This window comes from Odocoileus virginianus, chromosome 1 (genome assembly GCF_023699985.2).
Source record: "Odocoileus virginianus isolate 20LAN1187 ecotype Illinois chromosome 1, Ovbor_1.2, whole genome shotgun sequence".
Lineage (NCBI taxonomy): Eukaryota > Metazoa > Chordata > Mammalia > Artiodactyla > Cervidae > Odocoileus > Odocoileus virginianus.
Window position 1 is genome coordinate 92528069 of NC_069674.1, and position 25371 is coordinate 92553439.

General features: G+C 35.8%; 1 protein-coding gene across 1 annotated transcript in view; it reads left to right on the top strand.

The window, feature by feature from the left end:
* Positions 1–25371, top strand: part of THSD7A (thrombospondin type 1 domain containing 7A) — a 446988-nt gene that overhangs the window by 113325 nt on the left and 308292 nt on the right. The gene's annotated exons all lie outside the window — the stretch shown is intronic.

The following is a 25371-nucleotide window of genomic DNA, read 5'->3' on the forward strand; positions in this document are numbered from 1 at the left end:
TGAACTTCCAGATGTTCAAGCTGGTTTTAGAAAAGGCAGAGGAACCAGACATCAAATTGTCAACATCTGCTGGATCATCAAAAAAGCAAGAGAGTTCCAGAAAAGCATCTATTTCTGTTTTATTGACTATGTCAAAGCCTTTGACTGTGTTGATCACAATAAACTATGAAAAATTCTGAAAGAGATGGAAATACCAGACCACCTGACCTGCCTCCTGAGAAACCTGTATGCAGGTCAGGAAGCAACAGTTGGAATTGGGCATGGAACAACAGACTGTTTCCAAATAGGAAAAGGACTATGTCAAGGCTGTATATTGTCTCCCTGCTTATTTAACTTATATGCAGAGTACATCATGAGAAACGCGGGACTGGAAGAAGCACAAGCTGGAATCAAGATTGCTGGGAGAAATATCAATAACCTCAGATATGCAGATGACACCACCCTTATGGCAGAAAGTGAAGAGGAACTAAAGAGCCTCTTGATGAAAGTGAAAGAGGAGAGTGAAAAAGTTGGCTTAAAGCTCAGCATTCAGAAAACTAAGATGCTGGCATCTGGTCCTATCACTTCGTGGCAAATAGATGAGGAAACAGTGGAAACAGTGTCAGACTTTATTTTTTTGGGTTCCAAAATCACTGCACATGGTGATTGCAGCCATGAAATTAAAAGATGCTTACTCCTTGGAAGGAAAGTTATGACCAACCTAGATAGCCTATTAAAAAGCAGAGACATTACTTTGCCAACAAAGGTTCGTCTAGTCAAGCCTATGGTTTTTCCAGTGGTCATGTATGAATGTGAGAGTTGGACTGTGAAGAAAGCTGAGCACCAAAGAATTGATGCTTTTCAACTGTGGTGTTGGAGAAGACTCTTGAGAGTCCCTTGGGCTGAAAGGAGATCCAACCAGTGCATCCTAAAGGAGATTAGTCCTGTGTGTTCATTGGAAGGACTGATGTTGAAGCTGAAACTCCAATACTTTGGCCACCTCATGTGAAGAGTTGAATCATTGAAAAAGACCCTGATGCTGGGAGGGATTGGGGGCAGGAGGAGAAGTGGACAACAGAGGATGAGATGGCTGTGTGGCATCACTAACTAGATGGACATGAGTTTGAGTAAACTCTGGGAGTTGGTGATGGACAGGGAGGCCTGGCGTGCTGCAGTTCATGGGGTTGCAAAGAGTCAGACACAACTGAGTAACTGATCTGAGCTGAACTGAATCTGCTAAAGGGGCAGAATGACAGTAAATTCATACCTTATGCTTAGGGCTTAAATGAGCAGATGAGCACTCAGTTCATTTATTTTTAAACTGTTGGTCACCACTATAACATGGCATGTCTTATAAGTTAAGCTGAAAGAGGCATTTAGAGAGGAAAGCATTATAAGAATAAACTTGAACCCTGTAAAGTAGGATCATCTTTTTTTCTTTTCTTTTCTTTTCTTTCTTTGGCCTATTTTGTAATTTCTTCTAGTCCTTCCTTGATTTGAGGAAGGGAAGTGAAATGCAAAAAGCAGTCTCAAGAGTTGAGTTTTGCATGACCTCAGCTGGCTGTTAACTGGTTCAGCAGCAGGGTGCTATGCAGAACTGTTAATTGATGAGCCATAGTGTTGGAACTATATGTAGATTACCGCATCTGGGTTTGGAAGAGTTAAGAGAGATTATCTGTCCTGTCAATCACTCTTTACATATACATGGACATACAAAGATGGGCAAATAGAGATATAATACTTCAGAAGTTCAAAGGAAGGGGAAATTTGACACTTATTCCTGGACTTAAAATGTTCACATTGGAAGGAATTTAAGTTTGTCTGGTTCTCGGATTACTGCCTGCTCTCTGTATGCCCTTAAAAGTATGCCCTTTTAAGAAACCTTTTTAGAAAATTGATGATTTCTAAATGGGAAACAGAATAGCTTGATTCCTATAATAACTTACAACCAGTCACTTATTACCTGATACTTGGACATGAGACTTGATGTTAGAATTAAAGAGAAGACTCCTGTAAGTAAATAAAGGCAGAATCTGAGTTTGTGGCAGCAAATTTGACATTTTTCCTAGGTTACTAGGGCATCAGGTTCATCTGGATCTTGGATAGCTAAGATCTCGCTGGTAACTGTGCCCATTGGAAGTGAAAATAACTTCTAATATTTGAAGGTGAGGAAGATATTTAAAACCTAACACCTAGATTAATAATTATATTTGTGCTATATCAAATTGTTGACTGTTTTCAAAAAGTAAATGACTATAGTAAACATTAGGAGGCATCTGTATGATCTGTAAACTCCAAAGCAAAATGGCATTTTATATGATGAGAGGAAAAAAGTTATCTGTTCCTTTCACTGGCTTATGATTACTTATTTATGACTTAGAAGCCCAAGCACAAACCAGTAATGAATAATCTTTAGCTACTGTAGTAGTTGTGGACAGTAATATTAGAGTTTAATATATAGGATCAGCCCTTCACCTGGGAGGTCATTTTGTATGATGCTGTTATCGTTCTCTTTGAGTAAATTCACTCTTTATACAAGTCCCACTAAATAGCTGCAGTATAATCTGGAAACATGAGGTCTTCCCTGGTGGCTCAGTGAGAAAAGAAACTGCCTGCCAGTGCTGGAAACACAGGTTCAGTCCCTGGATTGGGAAGATCCCCTGGAGAAGGAAATGGCAACCCACTCCAGTATTCTTGCCTGGGAAGTCCTGTGGGCAGAGGAGGCTGGCGGGCTATAGTTCATGGGGTCAGACATGATTCAGCGACTAAATAACAGCTGTCTGGAAACAGACACCATAAACACAAGTTCTGTCGTTTTCTCCCTTCATATTATATGGTTTCTTGCAAGAAGGTTGCTTTTCAGCATTTCTCTTCGTGTGTTACTTGTAAGAAGATTTCAGCTGAGCATTTTTATTTGTTTCTGGGGACAAAAAGAAATCCAAATAAGTGATCCCCTGAAAGATAGTCTTAAGGTTTTTGTTGATAGGAATACAAAGACGGTAAGTAAGTATTTTTTATCTCAACTGGGATATTCCCGTATTAATTGGAATTTGACCACGTCTCTCTTGTTCAGAATGGTTACCCAGACAACAAAATTGGAGCACAGATGAATTGTCTGTTATTAGAATCACAGAGTTATATCAGTTCTCATTGAGGTACAACCAGTTAGCTTTTTTTTTCCTTAGAAGTAGTACCACATTTAGTACCTACATTGTGCCATGTCTTATAGCTTCACATTTATTACTTCACAGAATCCTAATAACAGTCTCATCTGGTAACTAATTAAAATGCCACTTGCCTGATAAGGAAATTGAGGATATTAAAGCATGAAAGTACAAGTGTGAGTTTATATGTAGAGGAGGAGAAACATAGGAATGAAGAGATTAATTGATTTTATAAGAAAAAATTGTCTGATTGAAGATTGAAGTGGTATTTCAAAACCTTCATTTGGATCTGAGAGTGTCACGTTCACCTGGAAGAATTGACACAACAAATCAGTAGGACAGAGATTTAACTCTGGGCTGTGTGGTTCAGGAGTAGGCAGTTTCTGCTCTTCTATAAAATATTTCGTGTATATAACATGGAGTGGAGGACAGAACCATGGCTGAAAATTCTGGAGGCACAAAATCATCAAAACTTTCTTGTCTGTGTATTCAATTAAATACTTTGAACACAGTTGCTTATCTAATTTATTTGTATTCCTCCAACTTTCTAAGACTTTTTAGCAGTCCTTGGAAAGTAAATAAGACAGCATTAGAAATATTCCTGAAGCTTTTTCTTCAAGAAAAGTAAGCTGAAGATTTTTTGCTGAACTAAAACTCTTTTATACACATGTTATTTAAATACATCTTAAGGTCATTTAATACATAAGTCTTTTTTGCTGCTTTCAAACAACCTGAGCTATACATTATATTATATTAGGTAATAATCACAATCATCATTTGAATAGCAAAATATGAGGTAATTAGATCTGCTGCTGCTGCTGCTGCTGCTATTAGATCCTAGAACTTACTTATTTCAGCTATCTATTGTTCTATTCTCATTTTTGATATAACCTGCATAGTACTATGATCATCTAAAGCAGATGATAGTCTTTAAATAGGGACTTGTAACATAGACCTTTTTAAAAATCAATTTATTTATTTTAATTGGAGGATAATTGCTTTACAGTATTGTGGTGGTTTTTGCCAAACATCAACATGAATCAGCCACGGGTACATACTGTATCTTTTTGGAATCTTAGGTCAAATAATAAAGCACTTATCCTCCTCAGAGCATTATGCAAACTTAATCCATCATGGTTTCTTGAGAAGTAGATCAGCATACAGATTCTCTCTGCCTTAGAACTCAAGAAGTACTTTTTAATTCTGCATGCAAGAATTCAGCAGGGGCTATCCACTCTGGATTTTATGGCTACCCTCAAATGATTCTAGCCTCCACTCCGTTGGGACTTTAAGGTTAAAGTTTTCTTGCATATTACTTTAGGTGAAAACTTATACTACCTGTTGTTGAGTTTCATATCTGAGACTTAGCCTTGATGAGTCAATGGAATAAAATCAAAGTTACTGAGAATCTAATATTCGTTCCCCAAGTGATCTGAAAGAAATATGAGCTATAGGAAGTACATGTATTTGAAATTAGGAAAGTCACTGAGCAATAACTGACAAAGTTTTTTTTCTCTCTGTGTGTTCATGTATATAAAACACATTTAACTGATCCTTGGTGCACTGGTTCTAGAGGCTTATTCCATGGCCTACTAGCATCAGTGTGAACTGGGAATTTGTAAGAAATTTGTAAGAAATGCAAATTCTTGGGCCACACCCCAAACCTACTGTGGCAGAAACTCTTGGGGTATGGCTGTGTGATCTTTGTTTTAATAAGCTTCCATGGGATTCTGATGCTTGTTAAGGCTTTGAAACTGCCACTTTAATACATATAACAGATCCCTCAATTTTCTTGAATAATTGAATAAGTGTTTTCAGTAAAGTGACACTGTAAAGCAGTTGTTCTGTATATTCACAAGGTTTTTAACTACAGTGGCATTAAAGAAGTTATAGATAGCACGTACAGTTTACTTGCCCTTTTGACAATTAGCAGTCAGTCAGACGGGTGGTATGAAGTTGTGTCTAGGTAGGAAAGCCTATTTGCATCGATCCTGTACGGAATTCAGAGTACCTTCAGCTTCTCTCCCAGGGGAAGGCTTTAGCTAGCAGAAAATGCTACATTTCTTGACAATCTTGCTGTGTGGCTTCCTAGTCATGTTACCTTCTAAAAAATCTTTCATTTTTCTGTTTATAAAGGACTATTCTTTTTTTTTTCGCAATGTCCAAGTACTGGTTCCTTCCAGAAATTTAATATAACATTATCAAAGCTAAGTTAAATTGCTTCTTATATGTCTGTAAAAGTCTTACTATATTAAAAAAAAATGTCAGGTACAGACTGAAATATAGACCAAAGGAAACAGCAGTTGAAGATGGGTAGAGAAGAGATTCCTTCTGGTTCCTTCCATGCTAGCTATGAGTTATGGCCATAAAATCAAATCTGAGTCACAAGGGATTCAGCTGCCCGTAACTCATTTCCCACGCCAATCATGAGACTGATAAGTCAGAAAGCATAGCAGCCGTGACACTCAGGTGGTATGTAAATCATGTCACAGATTTTTATTATCTCAGGCTGATCTGGCTGTTGTAGGGCATTTGTGAGTATAAATTCATGTGGTTAAGAGAATCAGTCATTTATGAGGTTTCATTGGCTGTGCCTACTGTGCACAAGACTACGGGGAATATAAAGACGCATGTCACATTGAGCTTGTCCTGCTTGAGCAGAGAGCCTGCAAAAAGTAGGAAATTAAATATTCTGAGGAAATGATTCAGAAACCCTCCAACTTTGTCCTCTTCATAGACTAGCTTGGCCTTTACTAGGGATTTTCATGAAAGCAGGGGTCTTATCTTACTCATTTTTACTTTTCAAAGGCTTAATACAGAGTTTAGTGCACAGTCATTTCCAAGTAAATAAGTTAATTAAATTTCTTTCTTTTCTGAATTTTCCTTATAATAATTTTCTCAACCACTCATGTAGTATCCAGCATGTATTGCCTAGGTTTCCATTATGTTTCCTATGTTGATCTACTTTATTTGCCCACATATTATACAATGTCTAGACATGCATCAGTTGCATTAAATGAAATTCCACATACCTAAATGCCTAAAGATTATGCTTAGTTGACTATTTGTTAATGATTGTGGACATAGTGTATTGAAGCACAGCATATTAGACTATGATACAAGACATGACAATATAACACTGCCAACTGAGTGAGTGGTCCGAAACTTAGAATAAAGAGGAAACGTAAGTCCCTGGGCTAGAGTAAAAGGAGAAAACGTTAATGGTACAACAGTTTGAAGCTAAGCTGGGATTTAAAGGTGTTCTACTCAAAAGTCTCCATGTTACAGCTGAGAGAATCTAGCTACTGAAAAAGTAAATGATTTATTTTAAAAGTCCTATGGTTTTATGTTTATTTGTACTTTGTTATCTTGAGTTGTTGATAAGATCTTATTAGTTATTGATTTTATCAGAAATTTTGTGCACCCTCAGTAGAATGTAATACAGTTGTAGCAAATATATTAGAAAGCAAACAGTAAACATGTATAATTTCTGTCTATGATTGCTTATTTTATTTTTAGGCCTATGGAAGCACTTTCAAACCTGTGAGAAGCACGAGCAAAATCCATTTGATTTTTTCTAAATTAAATATGTTTTAATAGTATCTATAATTATGAAATATTGCAGATTTATGACAAGTATTTCAACATGAGTTGAAGGAATAAGTATAAATGCTTAACACTGAACACTAGATTATGACATTGTCCCTGTATTATCTTCATAATATGTAAAGTATCAGTTTAACTAGTTTTAATTCTAGGCTTTGAGCCAGGCATTTTGAAAATTAATAAGTTGTGATTAGCCACAGAAATTTGATTTCATTTCCAGGTTAAAGGAATGAGGAGAAAAAGAATTTATAGTGGGGAAAATTGCTAGAAATGTTTGAGGAACCTCTTGACATCCCTCAGTCTGATTCAGCTATGTGCTATTTTCATAGGTTTAAGAAATCATGGAGAAGGAAAAAGATAAAATGTACATATTCAAATTTATGACAGCCTGTTAGAAAGAAAATGAGAAAACAGAAAGTGATCCTTGAATAAAATATTTTATTTGTATGAGCATCTTTCACTTTCAAGAGTTATTTTGGCCCAAGCCAAATGAATTTCAAAGGAATATCAAATAAGCATTGAAAAATGCAGACATGGAAATGAGAATATACCAGAGAATGCTGAAGGCTTTAGAACAGATTCCTTTGGGTCTCTCAGCCTCTGGTTTCTGTGTGCATTTTATATTAATTAAAAATAAAAATAAGATTTCTCTACTGCAGGGGAAGATCTTAGTCTCTCTGATGGTTTTGCCTGCCAGGCATACACATCTGTGGTTTTGCAGAGATTGTAATGATAGACTGTATTGATTCTAGCTAACAAATAGTAAAACAAAAATCATTTGGGGCTCCCTTTAATAATAAATGCCCAGACTTTTCTGTGATTTCTGAACCCAACAGAATTATATGAACAGGTTCAGGAAGCAACCAAAATACTTGGTGTATGAGACAGGGTATGGTGGTAAACAGAAGGTCTGTAAAAAATTAATAGCTCCATAACAGAGAAGCAAAACTAGGAGGCCAAAGAACTTTTGCAAAGACAAACACTGTGCTTACCTTCCTACTGTGCTTCACTGAGATTTACAGCTGCTTGTGTGTGAATTCAAAGAAAAGCAGTGGAAGGAATCAGAAATATTAATGTATCATGGCTAGAGACAGGAATTCAGAGGTCTGTTTTAAAGTGGTTGTTCTGCCTCATGGACAGAGAGGATGATCTCATTTCCTAAACTCAATGTGACCCTGTTAGTTTTAATGGTTAAATCATTTTGAAAATTCATTCCATTTTATATTTAAGCCAGTTGCATGTTTTATGGAGAAGGTTTTCTCAACTTTACTTTTGTCTTCCTCTTCAGTTCATGTTTTAAAAAATAAAGAATATGATGTCAAGGAGACTCTCTTTTTGATTCTACAAAGAATTAAGCAAAGAGCAAGAACAGGCTGAGAAACCCTGAATCAGAGTTGAGTGGATTCCTTAGTATGTTCTGTTCGGATAATGACAAGAAGGTGACTGATCACTCATTTACCAATAAGTCATTGGTTCTTTAGGCTCTGATAAATGTATCGTAATGATTTTCTGTTAAGCTTAGGCCTAATCTTTGAAAGTGATTAGAACACATTTCTTCTGTTTTATATTATTTAACCTGGTTTATAGATAGAGCTTGTTTTAAAAAGCAAATGTGTTCCTGCCAACTAGTTGATATTTTTGTTTTTAAATAATGTCCTTTTAAGGCCTTTAGACAATTTTCAAAACTCAAGTGATGGAAACTTTTAAAAAGGAAGATAAACCTAAATTTATAGGGTTTAAATGGATGTTAATATACTACTGAACACAAGTGAAACACTTGTCCTGTCTTAATAGACGTTCAGTTCAGTTCAGTTGCTCAGTCGTGTCCAACTCTTTGCGACCCCATGAACTGTAGCACACCAGGCCTCCCTGTCCATCACCAACTCCCAGAGTCTACCCAAACACATGTCCATCGAGTCGGTGATGCCATCCAACCATCTCATCCTCTGTAGTTCCCTTCTCCTCCTGCCCTCAATCTTTCCCAGCATCAGGGTCTTTTCAATGAGTCAGCTCTTCGCATCAGGTGGCCAAAGTATTGGAGTTTCAACTTCAGCATCAGTCCTTCCAATGAACACCCAGGACTTGTCTCCTTTAGGATGGACTGGTTGGATCTCCTTGCAGTCCAAGGGACTCTCAAGAGTCTTCTCCAACACCACAGTTTAAAACCATCAATTCTTCAGCACTCAGCTTTCTTTATAGTCCAACTCTTACATCCATACATGACCACTGGAAAAACCATAGGCTTGACTAGATGGACGTTTGTTGGCAAAGTAATGTCTCTGCTTTTTAACATGCTGTCTAGGTTGGTCATAGCTTTCCTTCCAAGGAGTAAGCGTCTTTTAATTTCATGGCTACAGTCACCATCTGCAATGGTTTTGGGGCCCCCAAAAATAAAGTCAGCCACTGTTTCCACTGTTTCCCCATCTATTTCCCATGAAGTGATGGGGCCAGATGCCATGATCTTAGTTTTCTGAATGTTGAGCTTTAAGCCAACTTTTTCACTCTCCTCTTTCACTTTAAATGTAAATTGTATAGCTGCTAAAATATAAAAGATATTTTTGCAGACTAATGGCATTTTCTTTATTTTGTGAGGAATTTTAGCCTCTGAAATTTCATTGTGTGCTTTCCCACTTGCAAGTATAATGTGCAGTCCCTGCTTTGAAAAGTCATTTGCATCTCAATGAAAGTTAACAGTTTGATAAATATTTAGTGCGCATTCGTACTGAAGACCATAGCCTTTAGATTACATTGGAGCATTATACATGTAGCTAACTATTACAAAGAGAGATGTGTACAACTCGCAGTGTGGCACCTTTTTAGTAGCACATTTTAGTATATATAAGGTGGCTGACAATATTACATTTATGTATGATGTACATGGAATAACAAATCTTATATAAATTTTCAAGTGTAAAGTTACAGTAATTCTGAGACATTTTGTAAGAAATAGGTCAATGTGGCTTCAAAGTATATTAGTAAGAAGTATAACCTGGATTATTTATATAGCATCGAGACTATATAATAAAGATGTAATTCTTGATAACTGTGTGCATTTATTATTACACCATATTATGTGCTGACTCATTTTATTCAAACAGTCTATATTATGGACCATCAAGAAGCCCCATTATGTGATAGGTATTCTTAGAGACACTGAATAATGGTAAAATTGGAATACACAAGATGAGGTTTTTGAACTATGAAAGACAATGAGTTATTTTGGTAGTCCCTAATATGCTCAGATTAGTTTATAGAAACTAATTTGTGATGGGTTCTGTTATTCTGAAAACATTTTCCCATAAAAAGGGAATCCTTTGCCCACTGAACCAAGTTAGTTTAAATGTGCTTAAAATATAGTGCAAATCTTATTATAAAACCGGATTAAAAAAAAAAAACATGTAAAAGTTAAAAATCCTCCTGCATCCCTCAATCCCCAGTTTGAGGGCATATCTCCTTCTGTCCTTTTTTTGTAAAAGGAATTTTTAAAAAGTGGGACTACAGTGTAAACCCAAGTGCAATAATCTGATTGAAAGGGAAATGAGGAGGAAATGAAAGTCCCAAGTGCCTGTGAAAAGAAACTAGGACTCCTGGAATCACTGTAACACTAAATCAAATCAAATGTCCCTGGGTCAGTCACCTTCTGGAAGCAGACGGTGTAGCTAGGCCTGAATCATTTAAATTTGGAAACACTTTTATATTAGATTACAAAATGTATAATAGGTACTTTTAAGCTTTGTATATATTTCCCCACCTCAGTAGCTGAAACATGTTTTTAGAATGTTTAATTATTTCTGTTACTCCTGTTAGGCAAATATAATCATGATGAGACTTTATATTTTACTTAGGACACCATCCCTATAGGTTTGAGTCAATTTCCCATTATTTGATGATATTATCTCAAATTGTCAGTGTAACAATGACAAATACTTTTAAATTACGTACAGTAACCCAAGAGTGCGTTTATTCCCCTCTGAATGGGGAATTAATCACTTCCTTAAATCAATCATAGTACTTTGAATGTATTTTTTAAAGTCACTTAGTTGTGAAGTGTCAGTTAATGATTAGCATTTCAAATATGGCGCAGCCATTAAACTTATCTTGGGTGAAGCACCCGTTGACAATGTATTTTCTCTTTGGAGAGCCATTTCAAATGAGGCATGTTAAATTATTTGATTTTCTTTATGGTACCCCATAATATAGTCCCCAAACCACCACTTAATATGGTAAATTATGCCCCCAAAGGTCTCAAAAGCTATAGAGCAATTGTTTCTAAACCTTTTCTTGGTCATGAACCATGAACAGACTGTAAGCTAAGCATGTCCTCCCCAGGAAGCGGGTGAGAGGAGCAGCGGCACATCCGTGAATTCACATGTGATTCCTGGACCCCTGGGAGCCTCAGGTTACAGATCCCACTCTGGGGAACAGGGCTGGTGTAAATGTTTCCCAAGGGTTGTAAAAACTGCTCTTATGAAGCCCTTCCACAACTACTGTTGACCCCGGGCACTGTTGACAAATGGATAAGGAAGTGCATAAAGATTCAAAAGCTGTGTGAAAGTGTTGGCCTTTGGGAGGAGAAAATTTTGTCTCTTGAAACAGAAGGGAAGGTAAGAGAGAGAAAGCAGTTCCATAAAGTAATAGTAATAACAATAACAAAAATAATAATGATACAGTAATAGTTATTATTTATTTAAGCCTATCATGTGGCAGACTCCATTATAAAGCACTTTACATGCATAATTTAATTTGATCCTTGCAACAACTCAATAAAATAGAGACTATTAAAATTTCAGTTTTGCAGATGAAGGAACTGAGGAACTATTTTTCAGAGGATAACTAACAGGTCAATGCCACCATTAGTAAAGTATTGTAGAAGACCCTGGCTCCAAAGCCCAGTATCTTAATCACTATGCAATATTTAAAACAATGGAAGCTCTTTTGGTTTGGTAGCAGAAAGTTGAAACTCATGCTGATGATCTTTCTGATCTAAAGTGTGAGATAAGTTTATATCTGGGAACTAAGGGGTAAGTTTGGTTTGGGAATATTTAAAGTGCTTTTATTTTTTGATGGAACATGTGTCTCAAAATTGACTAGGGAAAGTAATATGATTTGCAGAACTTATATGAAGGTAAGGATCATGGATTTACAATGAAAATCATATGGCTGATGAGTAGTTTTTTTTTTTTTCAGTAATTCTGGGAAGCTTCAGTGTAGATATAGAGAAAGTGAAAGTCACTCAGTCATGTCCAACTCTTTATGACCTTGTGTAGCCTGCCAGGCTCCTTTGTGCATGGAATTTTCCAGGCAAGAATACTGAAGTGAGTAGCCATTAGCTTTTTCAAGGGATATTCCCAACCCAGGGATTGAATCTAGGTCTCCTGTATTGCAGGCAGATTCATCTTCTGAGTCACCTGGGAAGAGAAAGCATACAATAAAAAGATATTGGGAATATTACTCAGCCATTAAAAAGAATTCATTTGAATCAGTTCTAATGAGATGGATGAAACTGGAGCCCATTATACAGAGCGAAGTAAGCCAGAAAGATAAAGACCATTACAGTATACCAACACATATATATGGACTTTAGAAAGATGGTAATGATAACCCTATATGCAAAACAGAAAAAGAGACTCAGATGTATGGAACAGACTTGTGGACTCTGGGAGAAGGAGAGGGTGGGATGTTTCAGGAGAACAGCATTGAAACATGTATATTATCTAGGGTGAAACGGATAACCAGCTCAGGTTGGGTACATGAGACAAGTGCTCGGGCCTGGTGCACTGGGAAGACCCAGAGGGATCGGGTGGAGAGGGAGGTGGGAGGGGGGACTGGGATGGGGAATACATGTAAATCCATGGCTAATTCATATCAATGTATAACAAAAACTACTGTAATGATGTAAAGTAATTAGCCTCCAACTAATAAAAATTAAAAAAAAAAAAGATATTAGGGTACTGGTAGGACCACTAATGAAATTGTAGGGCACCGTGTCAAAGACAAATAAGGGAACATGTGAGAAAATCAAAGAAGTAATATACTCATGATGCCAGTGAAGTTGGAAAAAAAATGTTGTAGTGGGGATAGTTGAACAATCTAGTTGGAAGATTAAAAAAAAATTCAGAAAGCATAATCTAGCAATAGAATTGATGATTTTATATGAAGATTGCTTTTTTACTACAGAGTGTGACTTTGGGGTGATTGGATGAAGGAGATGAAATTCTTTTAGGTGCAAGTGACAAAAAAGTATACCCCAACTGATTTAAGCAAAATTAGCACAGGTGTGGAGGGTGAGAAAACTATACATAGTAGGCTATAGGTGGAACCAGCCATGTGTAACCTTTTGAGGCTCCAAATACCACTGAGACACCCAAGGATCCCTATCTCCTCTCCTGTTTCTCCCTCAAAGAAATTCAGTGAGAAAGAAACTGTACCCAAACAGATATTCTATTGATTGCCTGTAATCCATAGTCCCTACAAGGTTAAGTCATTTAAATCATATTTTGTGCATGAATGAGAAGAAAATCTTGTAATTCTGTTAGCAGCAATACATATTTAGGTATACTAAGGTATGCTGTTTTCTGTCTGCTATTAACTTACTATGTCTTTAAAATACTGTGTTTCTTATATATCCTTATGTTCAGTTTGAAAATGCTGAGGATTTTGTATTTCAGGCAGCCTAGTGATATTACGAGTAATTGCATACTGTGATTCATTGCTTGCAGTTTTGCTTTAAAGTTTGATTAAAAGTTCAAATAACTTGTAGGTAGAAACTATCTTTTTCCCACTTGTATTAGGGGATCCTAATGAGGATTTCCAGGGCTTTGTTCCTCTCAATTAAATACTTGTTCTGTATATAGAATTAGTGTAAAGATTGGTTTATGGTTCAAAGATGCCACTAATTAAGTGATAATCTAATGTATTCTGAAACCTGTTGTGTTTTCAGCTCAAGTCTATGTTTGTTGCCAATTATACTTCCAACTAATTCCAGTTTCAGTGTGTGAACTGTTTTCTGTTTCACTGCACTGAATAGAGGTGATGCCTTTAACTGAAGCTTCTCTCATCTTCCAACTTTGCTCTTCTTTTGGAAAAGATAGGCTTTATGAAGCATGTTAACTTGTTCAGTGCATTTCAGTAGGTCCTTTTGTCCATCAGTGTCCATTCAGTTAGGGAATTAGGAAGATAGAATAGGTATATGTGAAATCAAAGGTAAATAGACGCTCAAAGTATAGTCAGACACCACTGTATTTAATTTTAATATTCTCTGAACAAAAATCATTTTAATGCACAATTCATATAAGGTATCATGACTGGCACTTTGCTGGCACATAGTAGTAAATTTTTGTAAACATTTAAGACTTCAGATAATGGCAAAAATTAATTCCAGAAGAATAGCAAGTTTTCAACCGTGATTAATGAGGGAGGCAGTACAATAACTGAAAAAGCTATGGATTTTGGATACACGCTGGCACAGTTTTAATCCTGGTGTGGCCACTTATTGGGTGTGGTGAAATTAATTTTATTTAGTAAAATCAATTATATTCATTCTGAAATAAGGTTTATCTGATTCTGTTATTTCTGAATTACAAAGCAGGAATAATAACTAATAAGCACAGGTGTGTGTGTGTGTGTGTGTGTGTGCAAGAACTTGAAGCTATTTCTCATAGTTTACAGATGTGATCCTTTGTCTATAATTAGCAACTTAACACAATCTGGGGACGGGCTTTCTAGCTTTTTTGACTCACAAGCTTTGAACCCTGCCAGTAAATTTGGATGATATGTGCAACAGTACGCATTAGGTTACTAGGGAGAAGTGAGGCCAACGGGACAACCATTCAGAGAACTGATCTTACCTGGGGAAAGGCAGTAGCCGAGAGTGCTGTGCATGTCTTCCCCGAGCAGGAATTCTCAGGTCTGAGTATGTCCGCTCAAAGAGTTGTTTGCTTGTTTGGATTATTTTTTGTTTAAGTGTAGTTGATTTACAATGTTATATTAGGTCCAGGTGTACAACAAAGTGATCCGGTAATACACACACTCACGTGCACACACATATACACTTATGCTCTATGGTCTTTTTTTCAGATTCCATTGTAGGTTATTGCAAGATATTGAATAGAGCTCCTTGTGCTATATAACAGGTCCTTGTTTATCTATTTTATATATAGGAATGCATATATGTTAATTTCAGATGTCTAATTTATCCCTCCCCTCACCTTCCACTTTGGTAACTCTAAGTTTGTTTTCTTTGAGAATCTATTTTTGTTTTGAAAAGTCCATCTGTATCTTTTTTAGATGTAAAACAATGTAAGTATTCTATATTGTCTTGATTTATTTCATCTCAGTTCGTCCATGTTGCTGCAAATGGCATTTTGTTTTTTTTTTTTCTGACTGATATTCCATTGTAGGTACACACCACATCTTCTTTATCCATTCATCTATCCATGGACATTCAGGTTGCTTCCATGTCTTGGCTATTGTCAATAGGCTGCTATGAGCATTGGGGTGCATGTATCTTTTTAAATTATGATTTTCTCCAGATATATGCCCAGAAGTGGGATTTCTGGATCACATAGTAGGTCTGTCTTTAGTTTTTTAAGGAACCTCCATACCATTCTCCTGTATATAAGTGGATATGTAACAATTTATACTCCCACCAAAATTCCAGGAAGATTTCCTTTCTTCCACACCCTCTCCAGCATTTATGATCTATAGACTTTGTGATGGTGACCATTCTCACTGGCATTAGATGATACCTCGTTATCGTTTTGATTCACATTTCTTTACTAGTTAGTGACGTTGAACATCCTATCTATATGTTCAAAGAGTTGTTTAATGGACTGTCTTCTTTGGAGAGTTTCCAGAGGGCTGAGCAGACATTGTAATTTTCTGTCTAGAGAAACTAAGAAGAATTACACTGAGCTAGCCTAGTCCTGGAGCAGAAATAAGTTTGAAGGGAAAAAAGGATGTCACTGACCATAATATTGATAGCTAATAGATTCTGAATAGCTAGCCTGAGACAGATGGTATTCTAAATGCTTCACATATACTGTAACATTTAATTGCCAAAAAGATCTTATGAGATAGGTATTTATATTATACTCATTTACAAATAAAGGAACTGAAACATAAAGAATTATTTAATTTGCTCAGGCACAATTTTAAGATGACTCCCCATGATTCCCAGCTCCTGGTTTTTCAATCAAATACTAATCTAGGTACTGCTATGCAGATATTTTGCAGATGTATTTAAAATTCAAATTCAATTCACATTAAGATATGGAGATTTATCCAGGTGGGCCTGACTGACTGAATTACATGAGCCATTTTAAAACAGAGAGTTTTCTTAAACTGGTGGCAGAAGTCAGAGATTCAAGCTGCAAGAAGGTCTTGAGGGGCCGTCACTCCTTTAATGATGGAGGGAAAGATGGGAAAAGACCTGGGAATGACCCCTACCTATAGCTGGCAAGAAAACAGGGACCAGAGTTTTGCTTTCTAACTCAAAATGTGACATGAGGAGCAACATCACCTGGGAGCTTCTTGGAAATGCTGAATATGGTTCCTGCCCAAAACCTAGCAAGTCAGAATCTGCATTTCGACAAAGTAGCTTATTTGCACAGTCATGTTTTTGAAACACTGCACTAGGAAAAAGAGAAAAACGCAATAGTTTCTGTATAACAGTTCCTGTCATTTTCCAAGTAGAGTGTAGCTGAGGAGGATATTAAGGGAACTGGAAATAGTTTTCTTCATTTGCTAGTTTTTAGTATCCTTCTAGTGAAGGCTTCCCCAGTGGCTCAGTGGTAAGAAAGAAATCCGCCTGCCAGTGCAGGAGACGCAGGAGACATGCGTTCAGTCCTAGGGTTGGGAAAATGCCCTGGAGGAGGAAATGGCAATCCACTCCAGTATTCTTGCCTGGAGAATCCCATGGACAGAGAAGCCTGGCAGGCCACAGTCCATGGGGCTGTAAAAGAGTCAGACACAATTGAGTGACAGAACACACATGCCACATGCCACATGCACAGACTGAATCGTAGTGATCTCTAGGGCTTAGAAAACACCGTTCAGAACATTCGAAGGGTGAAACAGATTGCTGAACTAAGAAGGAAAATAAAAACTCACATCCATGGGTCTTCAGGTGATTTACATACATCTTTAAAGAGAGATCTGCGTAATAACAATCGGTATGCATTGTATATGAAATCCTGATAATATGTTTACTACATGCTGCTTGCCTTGTCTGATTCATCTGAATATGCAGCATCCTTCATAAAGAAAAGAACCCAACATTGCATTTTTTAACAGTTTGAATGGTGTGTACATGTTGAAAATACAAGTGGAGTCCTAAAATATTTTATTGAATGTTCAAATTTTAAATCATGTGTGTCCTTTTTTTTTAAGTAGTAAGAATTACAAAAATAATTTTTAAATATCAGTATATGAAAGCTATGTTGTTTTTTGTGTTCTTGTAGAATAAAATTAATAATCAAACTAAAGATTGCATCACTTTAGAGAGGACAGTGCAAACAACCTAGGCATATGGCGTAGGCAGCCTGTCCCTTTCCCAACCCAGCAATCGAACCGGGGTCTCCTGCAATCCAGGCAGATTCTTTACCAACTGAGCTATCAAGGAAGCCCATAAATTTACATAGAGTTGTTTTAATGTTGCCATTTTTTTTCCTCTGTGAAGCTGGGATTACTTGTAAATGAAGTCTGTTCTTTTTCCCTGGGTTATGAAGCAATCATGAATATAGGAATACTTTATTAGGTAGATAAAGTCGTGAGAGCAAACAGGCATGAAATCCAAGGCACAATAGTCTCAACAAGAGATTGCCATTTAGACCAAGGTAAATTATTACATTTCTTAGAAATGTTTGTGAGAGATAATTTAGTCTTTCACCTGCTTTCAGGAAGAACCACAGGTAAACAGGCAAAACATGAAAACACTCCAACTACAGTTTTAGCAATAAGATGATTTTTAATAGAGGCTTTATGTGTGAAATGCTTTCCACTTGGTTATACATTGAGCTGTTAATTTTTTCTACTGAAGCCGATATACGTATTGTTAATTTGCATTAGTAATCTGTGTTAGACTTGAATTTTTTCTTTTAAGTGAATTTGTTTTTTCAGTTCAGAAAAATAGAATTACGTAAAACCCAACTACTTTCCAAAAGTTGTAAGACATTTCCAATAACATATGGTTGGTTTGTATTTTAAATGAGTGCCCTTTACTATGTTTTGCACTACTGTTGTAGAAAAGGAGACTGCATTATTGAATCAGTTTCCCTTTCATTATCCCACGAGTTGAAAGTCTGCCAGAAATTGATCCAGCAAGTATTACCCATTTAACATGATCTACAATCAGTAGAACTTCTGTAAGAGAGTTCACATCTTTTAGCATGTTGTATTCCTTGTGGTTTTCAGAAAATAATTATTAAAATAGTGAACCTTCAATAATTGTAATTTTTAAAAATATGGACTTCCCAGGTGGCCGTAGTGATAAAGAATCCCCCTGTCAGCGCAGGTGCCTCCCTGGGTCGGGAAGATCCCCTGGAGAAGGGCATGGCAACCCACTCCAGTTTTCTTGCTTGGAGAATCCCGTGGACAGAGGAGCCTGGCAGGCTTCAGTCCATGGGGTCACACGTGTCAGACACGACTGAGCGAGTAAGTACAGCCCAGCAAAATAAATAGAACCTTATAAAATTTTAAACTAATAAATACCATTTCCATATACTTTTAAGAATATTCTTCTTACACAATGTTCTAATTCAGCTTCTAAGCAACTGAGCAGATTTTGTTTACAGCCACCAGCGGTGTATCGGGACAAAGTCTGTGTGTACCTTTTCAGTGCCTTTTTTTGACATTTCCATCAATACAAATTATAAACACTTTTATAACACACTTTGTTTATGTGAGATCCAAGAAATCATGTATGTGATACTGTCACACTTAAGTTACACAGGTGGAGAAGTGCTGTCATCAAGCAGCAAAATTAGCTTGTCTAGAAATTAAAGTGTGAGTTTGAAGGAGAATTTTTAAAATGTTACATGCAACATTTATTTATTTAGAATACATTTTTATCACCATAACTAACTTTGAAGGTAACACACTTGCTCAAATTTAAAGAATTCTTTCTGCACTGTGCCTGATTTACTTATACATCATATATTAAAAATTCATATATTATTTTTATGCATAATTTAAGTATGCTGAACTCAGTAATTGTAGTCATAAAATCAGAGAATTTGCAAACTGATGACAAAATTAAAGACCAGTGATAATAAATAGCTAGACATTTGAAATATACAAAGTTTACATTAGTACTTTTTACTAGGAAGACGTTTCTAGTGAGATTTCTTTTTTTTCCACAGGGAAAAGGCATTAAAAAGATCATCTAAGTAGAGCAGTATTACTACAGTATGGGTTTAATTTTACTTAAAGTATATTCATGTACTTCATTTTCTCTATGGCAAAAGGACATTTAAAAAAAAAGTGTTTTAAAGAGTGAGACTGCATGCAAGTAATGAAATAATGCCATCTGCAGCAACATGGATGGACCTAGAGATTATCAAACTAAGTGAAAGTCAGAGAAAGAAAAATATATGGTATCACTTATATGTGGAATTTAAAAGAATGTTACAAATAAACTTATTTACAAAACATAAACAGACTTAGATAGTAAACTTATGGTTGCCAAAGGGGAAAGGTGAGAGGAAGTATAAATTAGGAGTTTGGCATTAACATATACATTCACTACTTTATATATAGTAACATATATATACAAGTAAACTAGATAATTGACAAAGACCTTCTGTAAAGCACAGGGAACTATGCTCAATATTCTGTAATAACCTATATGGGAAAACAGCTTAAAAAAGAATGGATACATATGTGTGTGTGTGTGTGTGTGTATATATATATATATATATATATATACATATATATATATGTATATAAAACTCAATCACTTTGCTATACACCTGAAATCAACACAGTGTTGTAAATAATGTAAAATAAAACTTAAATGAACAAAATAAAGAGGCTGTAGTGCTTAGACAGAATGTGAAATTCCATCCCTCAAGGTCAGCCTCAAACTAACCTGAAGTCACACTGTCTTTATCAGTATGACAGAAGTTCATTTATTTTCTTGCTGCAAATTTGGTGTATTGGGCTTTTCTGTCTCTTAATTAGTTATCTGCCTCTTAGCAATGTTAAGGAACCTTGACATTGTAAATGCAAAAGCAAAACAATCAGTAACATTTCAAGGCACCTATGTATAGATGTGTTTATTATTTTAAGTCCCTTTATATAAGAAATAAACTTGACTTACATAGCTGACTCAAAACCTGGTCTGATTCTCTAATTTTAGGTACCTATTTAAAATGATAACAGCTGTTAGTTTCTATAATTAATGTTTCTCTCTCTTCACATTACTATTTCTGAAACTAGCAAATTCCTTAATCTTTGTACTTCCTTTCAATGTTGGATGATTTCCAAGCTGAAGTGTTGTTTTGAACCTAAATAAAATCAGTTCAGAACAGCTCTATGATAACAGTGAGAAATAAAGGTGTCTTTGGAGAGAGAACTTCAAGTGCAAATTAACTTGAAATAATTTAAACTGAGTGTGGAATAATTTGCAGTCTTTCTTCTGTGTAGCTATGGGAACTGCTTGTATAGGCCTGGTTGGGGGAGTTACCCAACTACTTGGAATTTTGTCACATCTGTCAGCCGTAGCTAAATGGAAAATATAGTAAAAGCTAACATTACATAGATTTGGCGGGTTCCCTAGAGGGTCTTGTCTCCTTGCAGCAGTGAATAAATTATGTGAGAGCTGAAATGAAATACAGTATTGTTGATTTGCAATTTGAAAGATTGAAAAGAAATCATTTCTTGGATTCACTGTGTAAATTCTTCACAGTCAGAAGCTCCTATCTATTACGATCACATCTTCTAATCCCCAAATCAGCCCAGGGTTATCTAGGAAGGTTTTGGTTTTCTTCTGGTTTGTAAATTTTTTATGAAAATATTTTACAGAGGAATAATCATTAGGTCATATTTGGATATATACAGTCAACAAATTTCCATTTTTTGAAAAAAAAAAGTTACATGAAATCAGACACACCAGCAGACCTACAATTTTATGTGTCAGACTCCATCAAAGCTAATTTAATATGATTATACAGTTAAGAAAAACAATAGCTTCCAGATCAAGTGGTGGCACTCATACAATTAATATATTAGTTGAGACCCCAGATTTCATCAGTAGTCTATTAGAAATTGGCACTGTGAAGTGATTATTTACATGCATTTAATTGGTGTTAATTTTAGTGGAGAAACTTTATGATTTTCAATTCCTAGGAAGGCTTTTAAGTATAGAAGCCAAGCTCTGTTTGGTCTTCATACTATACATGTTACTGCATTCCTACACAGAGATCTTTAACTAGATAGGAAATTGATAACAAAAACTTTCTGCATCATCTTGAAGAGTTCTTGTGAAGGTTAATGAGAAGACATTTGAAAGCAATTTATAAACTGTAAAGGATCAATAATGGTTATTATTATCTTTTGGGGTTCAGTAAGCAGCTGAAGAAAAAGAATTGTGCACATCTCTTACCTGTGTATTCACATAAAATGTTTAACTCATTACATAATCTCAGGATTTGCCTTGATCATGCAGAAATATTTACTACACATTAAATTTATGCAGAATACCACATGAGCTGTAAAACTGTGAGTCATAAGCATCCTGAAGGGGGTTGTTGTCCAAAAATATGGCAACATATAACAAACATAAAAAGAAAACTGTTAGCTGAATTATGGAAAAATAATATTTTGTTCTTCCTGAAGGAACCCGTGAGGACTTTTGCACTTAAGTTAGACCTTAAAGAATTAATGAGCAGTCAACCGTCTGAGTAAAGTGGGGATGTTATTGTAGGCATAGGGAATGTCCTGGGATATAGGATGCAGAAAGGTTTTGGAAGAGTCAAGGCTAAAGATTGATTGGCCCATGACAATACAGTTATACCCAAGATAGGAAAACATTAAACTATTATATATTAAAACACTGGGAATTGCAATATTTATTTGGAGTTGTTTACATGCTGTTGTGTCCAACTCTTGCAACCTCATGTGGGCAGCCCCTGGTCGTCTACAATAACAACTCCAAATAAATATTGCAATTTCCAGTGTTTTAATGTATAGTAGTATATTTGACTTTAAAGTTCGTAGACCTTTTATCATAGAATTGTTTTCCTGTTCATCCCTTACTTATCATAGTATACTTTAAAGGAGATATTGGCAAAACAGAGACTATATCAAGAGCAGTCATGATAATGAATCATCTTAGAAAATATGACAACATAAAGATGATTAACCTAGAAGTAGTCATTGGTTCATTTATTCAGTTAACTTTTATTGAGTGCCAAATATGTGCCAGACTCTCTGCTAGATGTTACAGTTCCAGGAAATTATGAAGATATTATCTGTATCCTCAATAGCCTACTTAGTATTAGAAAGAGAAATAAAAGAAAATACTGATTAGCATGTAGTGCTAGCTACATGCATAAGGTACTATGGAAAGATAAAACCAAGTACCCAATCTATTTCAAACATGATAGAGCAGAATGGCCTGACCAGGGAGATTTTAACTGAACTCATATTACAGGACCCAAGAGAGTCAGGCTGTCAAATGAGATGGAAAAAATATTGAGGAAGGAATTATTTGATAGATAATATGGGAAACTAACTGTTGGTGTGACAGTATATTAGAACATAGTAGTAAATAATACTGGAAAGTAAATGGAAACAGATTCATAAAAGCAAGCTAATAGTTTGAACTTCATTTTGCATATGGTGGTACTCCAAAGGCATTTCTTGTTTTATTTAGAGGAATAACCACACAAATCCATGTTTTGGAGACACTTTATAATACCGCTGCAAAGAATACACTGAAGGTGAGCGTAACCACGAACAACGGGACTAGAAGGCTATTGGATGGTCCGCAGTTTTGACAAAAGGCTGAAATAAGTTTCAGTGAAGTTTGGTACATGTTGAACAGATACAGATGTGAAGTAATGCAAGGAGTTTAGGAAGACTATAGTTTCCAGCCTGTGTCATTGATGAATACTGGGGTCTATTACTAAACTAGAGAATATAGAAGTAGAACCTGGTTTGGTAGGGAAAATGATGAATTCAGCCTTAGTTCAGACATGTTTTGACCTTCTGTGTGAGACAAAGATGATATTCCATGCTCATGAAATTGGAATAATTAATGTTAAATTATCCATACTACCAAAAGCAATATACAGATTAATGAAGTCCCTATAAAATTTCAGTGGCATCTTTCACAGAAATAGAGCTATTCAAAAATTTGTATGGAATTCCACAAGACCACATATAACCAAAGCAATATTAAGAAGGAATAATGGAAGTATCACATTCCTTGATTTCAAACTGTATTACAGATCTATAATAACCTAAGTAGTATGATATTGGCATGAAAACAAACACATAGAATACAGAGCCCAGAAATAAACCTATGAATATATGGTCAATTAATTTACAAAACAGGAATCAAGAATATAAAAAGGGGAAGAGACAGTCTCTCCAATAAATGTTGCTGAGAACTGACCAGCCACATGTGAAATAATGAAACTGGACCACAATCTTACACCATACACAAAAGTTAATTCAAAAGGGATTAAAGATATGAACATAAGGCCCAAAACTGTAAAACTCTGAGAAAAGACTGTAGACAGTAAGCTCCTTGACAGGTATTGGTGATGATTTTTTAAAAATCTGACACCAAAAAGTAAAAGCAACAAAAGAAAAAATTAAAAAATGGGACTGTATCAAACTAAAAAGCTTTTGTGCAGCAAGGAAAATCGTCGACAAAAATGACACAACGTATGGAAAATGGGAGAAAATTTTGCAAATTGTGTATCTAACAAGGGGTTAATATACAAAACATAAAGAACTCATATAATTCAATAGTAAAACATCAATCTCAGTTAAAAATTAGCAGAAGATCTAAATACATTTTTTCAGAGAAGACATAAAGAAGGCCAGCAGGTACATGAAAAGGTGTTCAACGCCATTAATCATCAGGGAAGCCAAACCATAGTAAGGTATAACACCACACACCTGTTAGAATGACTATTATCAATAAAACAAAGGTTGACAAGTGTTAGTGAGGATGTGAAGGAAAGGAAGCCTTGTACCCTGTTGATGGGAACCTAAACTGATGTAGCCACTATGGAAAACAATAAGGAAGCTCCTCAAAATTTAAAAATATAACTACCATGTGATCCAGTAATCCCACTACTGGGTATCTAGCTAAAGGAAATGAAAACAAGATATATAAGAGATATCCATATCCCCCATATTCATTTTGCAGCATTATCTACAATAGCTTACACATTGAAACAACCTAAGCATCCAGTGATGGGTGAATAGATAATAATATTATAGTGTGTGTGTATATACACAATAAAATATTATTCAGCCAAAAGTGAGTGAAATCTTGCTATTTGCAGCATCATTCATGTTCCTTCAGGGCATTATACTTAATAAGTCAGAGAAAGACAAATATGATATGATCTCTCTTACATGTGGAATATAAGATAAAAAGGTTAAAGATACAGAGAACAGATTGGTAGTTGTCAGAGGCAGAATATGGGGGTTAGGAAAAATAAGTGAAGGAAGGCAAAAGTAAAATATGCAATTTAACATTTTTAGAATAGTTAAAGTTTTCAACCTATGGCAAAATCTGTTTAACAAAATAGAATGAGTCTAGTGATCTGTCATGAAACATGGCCAAAAGCATAAATGTAGTGTGAGGTCATTAATACGTGTATACTTGTTCCCATGCAAATAAATAGCTTTAAAAGATACATACCATTGTTAACTATGGTCACCTCTTAGAACAAGTAGATACATTTTTAAAAGGAAAAAATTAATTTCTTTACATTAGGTTTATATTCCAGACTGCATCATATCACCACAATACATCAGTTCAGTTCAGTTCAGTCGCTCAGTCGTGTCTGACTCTTTGTGACCCCATGAACCACAGCACGCCAGGACTCCCTGTCCATTACCAACTCCTGGAGTCCACCCAAACCCATGTCCATTGTCGGTGATGCCATCTAACCATGTCATTCTCTGTCGTCCCCTTCTCCTCCTGCCCTCAATCTTTCCCAGCATCAGGGTCTTTTCCAATGAGTCAGGTGGCCAAAATATTGGAGTTTCAGCTTCAGCATCAGTCCTTCCAATGAACATCCAGGACTGATCTCCTTTAGGCACACTAAAATTTTTGCCAAATAGTCCTCTAGAATTAGACTTTGAACTCCCACTCATACTCCACTATTGATAGGACATTCTCTCCATATTATATTACTGCTGACTCTTCAATTATTGTTGCTTCTTATCAAGTGCCTTTAGGTATGTGACTTTGCAAACCCTAATCTACTAGATCAGGAAATCCCTGTTTGACATTCAGAGCAGTTTATACTTATGGAGCCACAAAGACAGAAGTTTAATCTTCTTTCCTGTGGTAAATCTTTAAAACAATATGTTATTTCTTGATAATTTCATCCTTATTTATGGATTTAATTACCAACCATGTTGCCAACTCATT